This window comes from Stegodyphus dumicola, chromosome 11 (assembly GCF_044657685.1).
Source record: "Stegodyphus dumicola isolate Sdum_Otavi_A_Nest chromosome 11, ASM4465768v1".
Classification (NCBI taxonomy): domain Eukaryota; kingdom Metazoa; phylum Arthropoda; class Arachnida; order Araneae; family Eresidae; genus Stegodyphus; species Stegodyphus dumicola.
In genome coordinates this window covers 152,332,445-152,346,248 of record NC_140778.1, presented here as the reverse complement: position 1 = coordinate 152,346,248, position 13,804 = coordinate 152,332,445, and the positions used below count along the sequence as shown (strand labels likewise).

General features: G+C 34.3%; 1 long non-coding RNA gene across 4 annotated transcripts in view; it reads right to left on the bottom strand.

Moving 5' to 3' along the window:
* LOC146994439 (uncharacterized) overlaps window positions 1-13,804 on the bottom strand; it is an 88,917-nt gene that overhangs the window by 47,981 nt on the left and 27,132 nt on the right. For all 4 annotated transcript variants that reach the window (XR_015044158.1, XR_015044159.1, XR_015044157.1 and 1 more), the window contains exon 2: window positions 7,541-7,714. This is a non-coding gene — a long non-coding RNA (uncharacterized LOC146994439). The remainder of the gene's footprint in view (window positions 1-7,540; window positions 7,715-13,804) is intronic.

The following is a 13,804-nucleotide window of genomic DNA, read 5'->3' as shown; positions in this document are numbered from 1 at the left end:
TAAAAGCGAAGGTATTGGGGGACATTTACTCGATTATTTTGTAAATTTTACTACATAAATTGCTTTTCACTCAAAATTTATAAAAAAATCTTGTATTAGGGAAAAAACGTCATTCAGAATGAGTTCTTTTGAACTGTTTTGGTTAAAAATCTCATCACTTCAAGGAACTACAATTTTGGCCTAACTTAATTTGCCAGTACATAATAACACCTTCGCATTTATTAATTACTTTTCATTGAACGGGAGTTGGTTTGTTCCCCTTGAAGAGTCATCTAATTTCCGATCAATAGCGATAATTACCTGATTTTAATTTTTAATTTCTTTTTCAAAGTTTGAAATTTTCTTATTCATGATTTAAATTCAAGTCCCCGTATAACTTTTTTTTTCCCCGTAATTTACATTCAAGTTACTTTAAAACACAATTTTCGGAATTAAACTTACTACATATGAGTTCCCTCTTTTTTGATACTTCTACAAAATTTATATTAGGAGATAATATAATCAATATTTCTTTAGTAAATAAGTTATTATTATCTTACTTTGCAGATATTGCGCAAGTATTAGAAAAACTTTTGTTTTAAAGTAAGTTGAATATATATATATATATATATATATATATAATTATAAAATTAATAAGTAAATTCTTCAGGCTATAGGCTATGAGCTAAAGTGATACTTCGTTCCTTTGCAAAAAAAGTATAAACACAAAGTAAAGATCCAATTGTAATGCAAAATGTAAAAACATAATATGTATGAAATATTAATTAAAAAAATAGCAAAAGATGAATGCTTAACTAGATTCAAATTTAAAAGTTAATATGTATGTAGAATAAAGTGTAAGCTATCTCAAAACGTATTAGAAAAAAAAAACTACAAAAACATCATATTAAAAAACAATAAGTACTACAAGCAGCTGTAAATGGAATAATTAGCCTAATTCGAATATCATCATGGACTTTTCAAGGGAAATGCATGGTGATATTCGAACTCTTCTAAATTCTAGAACGCGTTTCGTCAATTGATAGCTAACAAATTTTTTTATTAAAAAGGTCCCAATATTAATTTTATCCAGGTCTCAATTTCCCTGTTCCATTTCCCGACGCGTCCGCTGCTAACAAGTATAAGAGAAATACTCAATTTGTGCAGGAAAAATTATACAAGAAGCCTGGTAAGGCAAATTTACAGCATTAAAATAAATAGCGAAATTGCTATTAGTCAATATTTTCACGAACTTTATGGGTGAACCTTCTAGTCTGAAAAGTTAAAACTTTTAAAAAAGCAATATCAGCGCTTTTAGAAAGAGAATAAAAGATTAATATTTGGACAGTTTATGACCAAAATTTATAACTAAGAAAAGATGAAATGAAAAACATACTTGAATTCAAGACTTCTTTCTGCTAGAAGCTGTTTTACCAAAATGCCAGGAAGAGTGTTTAGAAAGTAACGACAGACAAGAGTGAAAAAGATAAGACTTAAATTCACCAATTGGGCGAGACTACGCAAAGTAACACAAAGTAAAGATCCAATTGTAATGCAAAACTATGTATGAAATATGCATGAAATTATGTACAAAATTATGTATGAAATATTAATTAAGAAAAATAGCAAAGAGCATGACGAGTTTTAAGAGAAAGCTACTCAGAAAAGAGTGAAAAAGATAATTAAATTCACCAATTGGGCGAGACTACGCAAAGTAACACAAAGTAAAGATCCAATTGTAATGCAAAACTATGTATGAAATATGCATGAAATTATGTACAAAATTATGTATGAAATATTAATTAAGAAAAATAGCAAAGAGCATGACGAGTTTTAAGAGAAAGCTACTCAGAAAAGAGTGAAAAAGATAATTAAATTCACCAATTGAGCGAGACTACGCAAAGTAACACAAAGTAAAGATCCAATTGTAATGCAAAACTATGTATGAAATATGCATGAAATTATGTACAAAATTATGTATGAAATATTAATTAAGAAAAATAGCAAAGAGCATGACGAGTTTTAAGAGAAAGCTACTCAGAAAAGAGTGAAAAAGATTATTAAATTCACCAATTCGGCGAGACTACGCAAAGTAACACAAAGTAAAGATCCAATTGTAATGCAAAACTATGTATGAAATATGCATGAAATTATGTACAAAATTATGTATGAAATATTAATTAAGAAAAATAGCAAAGAGAATGACGAGTTTTAAGAGAAAGCTACTCAAAAGTGTGAAAAAGATAATTAAATTCACCAACTGGGCGAGACTACACAAAGTAACACAAAGTAAAGATCCAATTGTAATGCAAAACTATGTATGAAATATGAATGAAATTATGTACAAAATTATGTATGAAATATTAATTAAGAAAAATAGCAAAGAGCATGACGAGTTTTAAGAGAAAGCTACTCAGAAAAGAGTGAAAAAGATAATTAAATTCACCAATTGGGCGAGACTACGCAAAGTAACACAAAGTAAAGATCCAATTGTAATGCAAAACTATGTATGAAATATGCATGAAATTATGTACAAAATTATGTATGAAATATTAATTAAGAAAAATAGCAAAGAGCATGACGAGTTTTAAGAGGAAGCTACTCAGAAAAGAGTGAAAAAGATAATTAAATTCACCAATTGGGCGAGACTACGCAAAGTAACACAAAGTAAAGATCCAATTGTAATGCAAAACTATGTATGAAATATGCATGAAATTATGTACAAAATTATGTATGAAATATTAATTAAAAAAAATAGCAAAGAGCATGACGAGTTTTAAGAGAAAGCTACTCAGAAAAGAGTGAAAAAGATAATTAAATTCACCAATTGGGCGAAACTACGCAAAGTAACACAAAGTAAAGATCCAATGTATGAAATATGAAAGAAATTATGTACAAAATTGTGTATGAAATATTAATTAAGAAAAATAGCAAAGAGCATGACGAGTTTTAAGAGAAAGCTACTCAAAAGTGTGAAAAAGATAATTAAATTCACCAATTGGGCGAGACTACACAAAGTAACACAAAGTAAAGATCCAATTGTAATGCAAAACCATGTATGAAATATGAATGAAATTATGTACAAAATTATGTATGAAATATTAATTAAGAAAAATAGCAAAGAGCATGACGAGTTTTAAGAGAAAGCTACTCAGAAAAGAGTGAAAAATATAATTAAATTCACCAATTGGGCAAGACTACGCAAAGTAACACAAAGTAAAGATCCAATTGTAATGCAAAACTATGTATGAAATATGAATGAAATTATGTACAAAATTATGTATGAAATATTAATTAAGAAAAATAGCAAAGAGCATGACGAGTTTTAAGAGAAAGCTACTCAGAAAAGAGTGAAAAAGATAATTAAATTCACCAACTGGGCGAGACTACGTAAAGTAACACAAAGTAAAGATCCAATTGTAATGCAAAACTTTGTATGAAATATGCATGAAATTATGTACAAAATTATGTATGAAATATTAATTAAGAAAAATAGCAAAGAGCATGACGAGTTTTAAGAGAAAGCTACTCAGAAAAGAGTGAAAAAGATAATTAAATTCACCAATTGGGCGAGACTACGCAAAGTAACTCAAAGTAAAGATCCAATTGTAATGCAAAACTATGTATGAAATTTGCATGAAATTATGTACAAAATTATGTATGAAATATTAATTAAGAAAAATAGCAAAGAGCATGACGAATTTTAAGAGAAAGCTACTCAGAAAAGAGTGAAAAAGATAATTAAATTCACCAATTGGGCGAGACTACGCAAAGTAACACAAAGTAAAGATCCAATTGTAATGCAAAACTATGTATGAAATATGCATGAAATTATGTACAAAATTATGTATGAAATATTAATTAAGAAAAATAGCAAAGAGCATGACGAGCTTTAAGAGAAAGCTACTCAGAAAAGAGTGAAAAAGATAATTAAATTCACCAATTGGGCGAGACTACGCAAAGTAACACAAAGTAAAGATCCAATTGTAATGCAAAACTATGTATGAAATATGCATGAAATTATGTACAAAATTATGTATGAAATATTAATTAAGAAAAATAGCAAAGAGCATGACGAGCTTTAAGAGAAAGCTACTCAGAAAAGAGTGAAAAAGATAATTAAATTCACCAATTGGGCGAGACTACGCAAAGTAACACAAAGTAAAGATCCAATTGTAATGCAAAACTATGTATGAAATATGAATGAAATTATGTACAAAATTATGTATGAAATATTAATTAAGAAAAATAGCAAAGAGCATGACGAGTTTTAAGAGAAAGCTACTCAGAAAAGTAAAAATACAGGAGCACGCGTATGAATTAAATAGATATCTCGTACTTTATATTTAATTTGAAATAATACAATTGTGTGTTAGCTGTAACTGTAATTTTACTCTTTTGCTTTCTAAAAACCTCGAGAAATTACGAGAAGCTTCCCGTGACTGATTAAAAAGCTTATAAAAGCCGGAGAAAAACATCTCCGTTCAGTTGTTTATTAAGTTAGTGTCGTTTACTTAGCTGCTGTAATGTTGAGATCAGCTTAGCTTTCTCTGCACTTGGAATTGTGTTCTATTTAACGCTTTAGCAATTTAAAATATAGCTACTCTGTGATTTTGTGATAGTGCACGAATAAGTGCGAGAAAAAATTTCAGCATTTGTTTTATTTCTTGTGATAAGATTAAATTTTGTTAACTTTTCATCGGACTTGTGCATTCAATCTATTACGAACCCGTACGCACGCAACACTATATATCATCAGAGACCGCCGGAATTTTTGCACAAGTTTTAATGAAACTGTTTGTCGAATAATCTCAGATCTCGAGTTCATTGCTTTAGAATGTTTATACAGTAGAATCCCTTAAACTCAGCATAACGTGGACTGAGAGATTGTCGAGTTTCCGAAAAGTCGAGATTTACGGAATAAGGGATGGGTTTTTTAGAACTCTTAACATTTAACTGCAAATTATTCTAATCATTTCCGGCACAATATTAGACACGGAAAAGTATAGCCTACAATTAAATTAGTGTTGATTTTTTTATGTGAAGTTCTAGCACAATAAGGAGTCAATAAAAGTTTAGGGCTTTCTCTTGTAAAATCGATCCTCAAATAGGCGGTCCCTTGTGGTGTAGTGGCCGAAACCTCTACACAAAACCCCGAGTTGTAATACACGGTCAAGGAGGTTAGAACTCATGGAGATGCCCTCCACGCAGTCCAAGTGAAGCCAAAAAAGGGGGGAAGCATGCCCTTAGTAGTCGTGGCTTAGAAAGATTGACGTGCTCTAACCACACCCAATTTTGTTCCTGGTAGTCGTAAAGGATCGCAGATTCTTCACGTCCTCTTTCCTTTACTTTTCTCGCCATTTCATTTTATTTCTATATTATGTAATGACAATAATTTTTACATTATGTAATTGCATCCTATAATTAACGAATGCTAGCATTAAAAGTATTGTGAACACAGAACAGTAACTATGTACTCAAACTATTATTTGATTATAATTTACTTATTCTATGTATATATAATTCTCAACTTTTTCATGTTATAAATATTATTTATGTTTCGAAAAAACTTAATTTGAATAACAATGATAGAAATATGTAAACTTTACGTTGTTATTTTAAAACTCACACAACAAATGTGACTAAAAATCAAATCCAGTTATTATATATCTACTTGAGCACAAAATAAAATGTAGTTAAACACATAAAAGGTAAGACCTGTAATGCAATTATGATCAGACATTAAAGTAAACTGTTTTCTTTTCCATGGAGAGCTAGCCACTCCCCCTCCCCTTGTTTACTTATCGTTTTGCTATCACGTATAAGTTAATTACGGATATCGCTTTTATTATTAGTATGAAAAGGTAAATCTGAGAACTATATATGTTTCTTCGTGTACTTTACACAAAGAAAATACTCAAACTCTTTCTTGAAGGCCATTCAAACACACATTTCGATTATTCTACTTGTTTATGCACGTTCTAAAACATTCTTTTACATGGACATGAAATCGGAAATGTAGACATTATTTCGCTGTAACAATTCAGTGCCTTTTAGGCCTTTCAGATCTACGCATACAAAATCAGAAAACACACTGAGAACTTGAAACCAGCTGGCGTTTTACCTCACTTCGCTTAGTAAGGTAATCGTTTTCTTGCCCTCACGTGGCGTGGCTTATTTCCTTCCCCCTGGCTTCCCTTTCTTCGTACTGCAATAGCTGAGACGCCATCTCCATGTATTCTAACCTCCTTGTACAGGGTTGAAATGAACTTCTAACTCGAGTTATAACAGTAACATGAATTTTAATAAAATAAAAACATTAACAGTTGCAATTTTTCGCAGTGTGAGACTTGGATACATTTACTCTCGTAATTTCTAAACGCTGTTAACTGAAAGAATGCTCTATCGCTTCTAACTTAATAGACGGGGAATGGTAGTTCCAGTGGGCCAGCATACCCATAGCTCCAGAAGGAAAAGTCTTCGCTCCTCTCTGGAAAAAACGTTTTATATCTCACTGTGTGGTTACTTGCCCTGAACTCCCCCTGGGGGGGAGGATTCCTTCACTCGTGCATAACAAAGGTGTGTAAAGGGGGTGTTGAAGGGTATATATATCATCCAAATAAATTTTGATGAAAATTGCTTGGACTTTAAGAAAATCAAAAAACGAGAAAGATGTTCTAACAAATATTTATGCTTCAGAGAAATATAATACGGTTTCATCAAAATAATTTAGAAGGGAAATGCGGAAATCACGTTGAAATTCACGTGAGAAGCATTATTGCTATATCAGTAACTAGTCGCTACGCGGCCAGCCTTCGTCTGGCTTTTAAATGTAGCGGAAAATGTCTAAAAGGAGCACCTAACATTAAATTTAAAATTGCACAGAATTTTACTCTGCCGAACAACTTCATTAAAAAAAATATATTGCATATAACAAAACTACAATCAAATAAGCAATAACCCTTAATAAAAATATTAATTATCCTAATAAATAAATTAACCAACTTCTCGTTCCCTTCTCTCCACAAACCTCCAGTATCCAAGAGAAACATTAAATTTGAAAACTGCACAGAATTATCGCCCTCATTTTTCGAAGTGGCAACAGCGCTGATTTTTTAAAGGTCAGTAGTCCAGTATACAAAGCATTGAATGAAAAACTGTTGCCAAAACCACATTTCTAAAAGAATGAAACTATTCGAAAGGATGCGATAAAATCGAAAAGATAAAATTAAAAAAAAAAAAACTGATTCAAATTTTGAAAAAAATCGCTTCGAGGTGCACTGGCTGTTGTCTAGATGCACCTATAATACCAAATTTCGTAGCCCTGGGTCTATTAGCTTACACGCAGCACGAACGAAAGACACACAGACTTTCTTTTATAATATGTAGAGATTAGGGTGTAATTTAAAGAGCATATCAACTTCTTTTAATGAGTTGCCACAAAGTTGATTCGAATTATTTTTGTATTTGACTTTCTTGCCCATTACAAAATAAGTAAATATAAGCAACTAAATTAATTTTCAAACAGCCGTGAAAAAATCACTGCCTTCTACATTCTTACTCTAATGGCCACCATAGCTATGAGAGGTGAGTAGAATTCAAACTCCAATGTAGACCAGTCACCGTCTTTTAATTTGCTCACGAGACTTTCACTGGCCCATACTTCTGCAGCTGTGAGAACTATTGGTTCCAGTGGATCTATCTCCCCAAGTACAAATATATAATGGAGAAGACCCTGTAGATACAAAAACATTAAAGGAATTACATAATTTGCAATTGGTACACTTCCATATTAAATATTAAATGTTACAGCTGTGCAGAAATCAGTTATTCTGCAGATTAACTAGAGGGATCGGTTAAAATGCGGAAAATTGTTTCATTTCTCAAATTACCGAGGCAAATTGCAGATTACCTACTAGGCACTTGAATAAAACGTGAAAATTAGGTTTTTGCGATAACAACAGCAAGTTTTTTAATACAGCCTCCTCTTACACTTTTAAATTGTTGATCAGGCTGTGTTTCAGAAAATGTTACTCCAAATTTAAACATACCACAAATATGTGTGCCTTTCGCAAAATCTAGTTGCTATGTAATTCAATGTGTCACCAGTCTTTAAATTGCACTAATAAGTGAGTGTAATTTTATCACAGGTTTTGAAAATTCATTTCCGTAATTGTAATGATATTTTAAACCGTTTCCATTCTTTGTATTATAGTTCTTTAATTGATTGATGTCTGATTCTATCAGCTAACTTGTCGACTGTTGGATTAACTTTGTTTTTTAAGTATAAAAAATAAATAAATAATATTATGTTATGTAGAGACATTAGATTTAGATTATTTTTAAGGAAACAGGCTAGAGGAACAATGAGCAACGCCTTCGCCTAGAATCGAACCGCGGACCTCTGGAATACACGCCGAGCGTGCAGACCACCACACCACGAAGGCATGCTAAGAAGGCGGGAGCAATACCTTATAGTTAATTTAAGCAGAAAAGTTGCTGTTGTTCCAATAGAGATCTTATTTTCAGTTTAATGAACGCCTAGTAGGCAATGTGCAGATTACTGAGCGCCTAGTACGTAATGTGCAAAGTGGGGGGGAGAGGGAAAGAAAATGAGAGAAACAAACTTTGGAACTTTAACGATACGGAAGCATTACCTGCGTAAAAAAGCGGAAAGCTCTTGATTCGGGACTTTAACGGAGCAAATCAGTTAATCTGCAGATTAGCTAGGTAATGTGCACATTAACGACCTGTTAGAGAACTATTGGATATTAATCTCAAAATTTAATCTAAAATGTAACGTTAACTATTTGAATTAATTAATTTGACATTTTAACGTTCACATATTTCATAAACTGAAAAATTTGATTTTGTAACTGAGAGAGATTGATTTGTAACTGAGAGAAATGCGGAATCAGTTTGTTACACTTAAGTTTCTTCACTTGCAAAACGTTTAAAAAACATTATTTTTTATAAGAATAAACAATGCTATATAACAGTTAATACATTTAACACAAATTCTTGAAAAAAAAAAAAAAAAAAAAAAAAAAACAAGGTACCAATACTCTTCTAGTTGAAACATTATTCGGGAATAGTGATTATATGTGTTGGAAGAAAATATTGTTGGGTTCTACCGATTTGGAGTAATTGACAACATTTGATGAAGAATCATAACACAGTTTATTCGCCAGTAAGCATCATTACACCGGAGAGTTCCAAAAACACGTTTACACTCGTCGAAAAACTACAATATACAAGCTGAAATAATCAGCATCACAGCTTTCAGGCTATAACGGCAAAGCACTAAAGTACAGCTCCCGACTCGGTCGATCGCTGTCAAGCGTACTGAACTCAGGACTGAAACTGTACTCTGAACTCAAGACACTACTTTCTCCCCCATGCAGGCAGGTTATATATAGCTTTAACCTATCTTCGAGAATAGTCCCGAGAAAACCACTAAGACGCGTTCTAGAATGTTCTCTCTCCGTCTATGACATATCGCCAATTTATTCGCCAAATGGGTAATTTTATGCAAAATCTGGGAACCCTGCCTTTACCAATTAGCCCGCCGTTTAGATATCTTACTAGGATTTCGCTACAGTAGAACCAAATGGATTTGAATTAATTACGTAAAAAGTGCTCATACATCAAAGAAAAATCCCGCTTATGACTGCTATGCGATTGCTTTGAGATGAATGCGCAGTTGGTTTTAAGATTTAAAAAATATGAAAAGGGAGTGGAGAATTTTTAATTTGCTTGAGCATTATAAAATAAATGAAACAGTGAACTTTTTAATATGATTAAATAATGCACCTCACAGATATTAAAAACCATGAATTTTTTACCACCGGTACAAATTTAATCAGTTAATAATATTCTTGGGCAGTTTGGTCAAAGAAAATATAGGGAAAAAACAGCGATGGCTGCTAACAGTGACGGACGTACGAGCTCTGAGCTCCGTAATGTCAATGCAAATGGTATCCTGAATACGGCGCCGGCAGCGGGCAATCAACCTTCTTCTCCTCCGCCTTTACTGATACAAACCGAAATGGAAGTAACAGCAACTACTCCACCTGCCTCTCCTTCAGCACTAGAGCTATCCAAGAGCGCTATCCATATATACTCACTCAAGAATCGGCACACAGACCTCCTTTTCGATATCCAGCGTCTTCAACGAACAGAGACACCGAATAAGGAACTGATGATCAAACAGTTACAGGATGAGGGTGAGAAAGTTTTATTTTCCTTACACACCCTCTGCTCTAAACTCGGCATAAATTTATTCACCCTCCCTGCCACAGAAGAGGAATTCTTCAGAGAATGCAAAAAGACTTCTAAAACCCCTGATTCGGATCCCAAAACTCAAAATTCTAACGCTAAGACTTAAAATTCAAATCCACCCTCATCCTCAGCCAATCAAAATCCTCCAAAAGAAAATCCCAAAAATGATTCTAAAAAACGAACCAGACCCACAGACAATGAAGGTTTTGCAGTTCCTCCTAAACATTTAATTGCCAAAAAACCACTTCCCAACACTAATAATAATGAAAACATTACAACATCCAATTCTTTCAAAAACATACAAAACTCTGATAACACTGAACACTCGACGCAGCAGCCGGCTGTCACTCAAACACCAAAAATTCAAGCACCACCTCCAATTTTCATAAAACCGCGAGCTGATTGGTTCTTTCTCCTCAATCAGTTACGCCGACACGCACCAACTGTTCTTTCCAAACAAAACATAGATTTCCTTAAACTCACAACCACTAATGAAACTGATTATAGAACAGTTGTTAGATTCCTCACAGACAATAATAATGAATTCAAGTCCCATACACTCAAAGCAGATAGACCACTTAAAGTTGTCATTAGGGGATTACCCTCAAATACACCTCTCAACGTTGTGCAGACTGCGGTTGAAGTGCTTGGCTTCAAAATTCACAAAATCTCTCAACTAAAGAAATGGAAGACCAAAATGCCAATGCCTCTCTTTTACTAGCAAATTTACAAATTTACAATCCTTGGAACTGAAGTATCCATGGAACACTTCAAAGGACAGAAGGGTCCCTCCCAATGCTGGCGTTGTTAGGGATTTTTTCATTCATCTGAAGTTTGCACCCTACCAAGACGATGCGTCAAATGCGCTGGGCCGCATCAAGCCAAGGAATGCACTAAACCCTTCGAAGAGCCGAACAAATGTGCAAATTGTTCGGGAAACCATGCAGCAAACTGGCGTTCCTGCCCGAAGTTCCCAGGCTCCAAAAATAGACAACCTCCAAAGCCAAGTACCAGACCCAGTCAGACCGTTGACAACACTAACAAAATTAACTTACAACATAATACATTTCCAGTTCTGCCGGCTGCACACACTCCCAGTGCAAATAATATTCGCCCTGGAGTCTCATACTCTGCTGCCCTTACGGGTATGCAACAGACTGCACCCCAAATTCTTCCAAATTTATCGGTCCCCTTAGGAGCAAACTCGACTCTAAATTGTACCGAGATCCTTTTGGCTATAATCCAAATTTCAAATCAGCCTGGCATTGACCAGAGCAAATTACTTCTGGCATTCAAAAACGCCTTACCGCAGCTCAGAGTGGCTCCATCTGGTGCTGACGCGGCCTACTACATCTTTGAGAGTTATATTACTCTCCAATTCTCTGATTCCCACATTCATTAAAATTCAATACTTTGAAAGGGTTGAAAAATCTCCAACTATGCACCTGGAATGCTAATGGCATTCTATCCAAATTCCATGAGTTTAGAGACTATGTTGAAGAGAAGGATTTTGATATCATTTTTGTCCAAGAGACCAAACTCCAGCCAGGGAGAGCTCCCAAGCTTGTAGATTATGCACTATATAAAAATGACAGACAAGCTTCAAATACACGTAATGTTTATCATGGTGGCACTTGTATTTACATAAAAAATTCCATCCCGCATCGTAGAATCGACACACCAAATATGAGCAAACTTGAAGCATCAATCATCGAAATTTTTATTCAAAATTCACCATCCCTAATTATGATCTCTGCCTATCTCCCACCAGGTGGAAATTTTCCTGTGGTAGATTTCAATAAACTGCTCAATTTCTCAAATAATCTTATCATAGCTGGTGATCTAAATTGTCACCATCAGCATTGGCGTTGTCATAGATCAAACCCTGCTGGTCGTGGCCTTCTAAAATGGGCTCAGTGCGCCCAAATTAAAATTATTGCGCCGGATTCCCCTACTAGATATGGTTCACGGGGTGCCCCTTCTTTCATTGACTTGGCACTCTTTCGAAACATCCCTTTTGGATATCACGTGTCTGTTGAAAACTGTTTATCTTCAGATCACAACCCCGTAATCATAGACCTTAACTGTACTATTTTTAATCAAAATTCTCCGGCACTCGTCTCTACAAACTGGGACAATTTTTGTTTTAAGCTTAAAAGTAAAAATTTGCCCTCCCTTGAAATTAAATCCAGCCATGATATAGACTCGGCAGTTGATCACTTAACGACCATTTTAACAGATACTTATAAGGAAGTATCAAAACCCACCCTCAGACCCAATTTTCGTAAATTACCTCAAGAAATTAAACTCAAAATTAAAGAAAAGAATAAAGTACGGAGACTTTGGCAAAGAAATAGAAATCCAGGCTTAAAAATTCAACTCCGTGCTCTCCAAAATGAGATCAAGGCATCATGTGACCAGTTCTTCCAATCACAATACACGAATTACATTCAGTCCCTAACGACCAATGATAACAGTCTTTGGCGCGCATCAGCCCGCCTACGCAAACACAAATCTAACATTCCGTCCTTAGCTACGGACGCAGTTGTGGCTCACACAGACGCTGAGAAATCTGAATTAATTGCGGATTCTCTCCAGACTCAATTCACACCACATAATGAAGAAATTTTTTCGAACAACGCAAATTCTTTCCCACAAGATGTTGAACGTTTCTTCTCCTCGCCTTTCGCGAGAGAAATACAATATACATCCATGAGTGAGGTAAATGACTACATTACCAAGCTCAAACCCAAAAAAGCCCCTGGTATGGACTCTATTTCTAATCGTATGATTAAAAATTTACCCACCAATTATCTATTTTTCTTAGTAATGCTTATAAATTTCATGATTCAGCATTGCTATTTTCCTCAAAGCTGGAAACAAGCACTTATCGTGCCTATTCCAAAACCAGGCCAAAGCCATTCTAATCCTGAAAATTATAGACCTATCAGCCTCCTATCTTCGTTATCAAAGATATACGAATTTGTGTTACTTAAACGCCTGAATGATTTTCTCCGAAATCACAACGTTCTGATTGATGAACAATTTGGATTTCGAGCAAAACACTGCACTACGCACCAGCTGCTGAGGACAGTGGAGTTCATTCACGAAGGGTTTCGTAACAAAATGCTCACTGGCGCTTTATTTCTTGACATAGCCAAAGCATTTGATAGGACTTGGCATATAGGAATTGTTATCAAGCTCATACGACTTGACGTTTCGGCCCATTTAATTCATATAATTAATTCGTACCTCACTAATAGATCTTTTTCTGTACGAGTTAATTCTTTCATTTCGACACCCCGTCCTATATTAAGCGGCGTCCCCCAAGGGTCACTTTTAGGCCCAATTTTGTTCAACATTTTCATTAATGACATACCAAAATCACCCAGTATCACTCTTGCACTTTATGCAGATGATACGGCCATCCTAGCTCAACACAAACGCCTTGAAAACTTGGTCCAAATCATTCAGAGATATCTCTCTAGCCTTGAGCACTGGCTCATCACTTGGAAAATAAAAATTAATGTTGCTAAATGTGCTG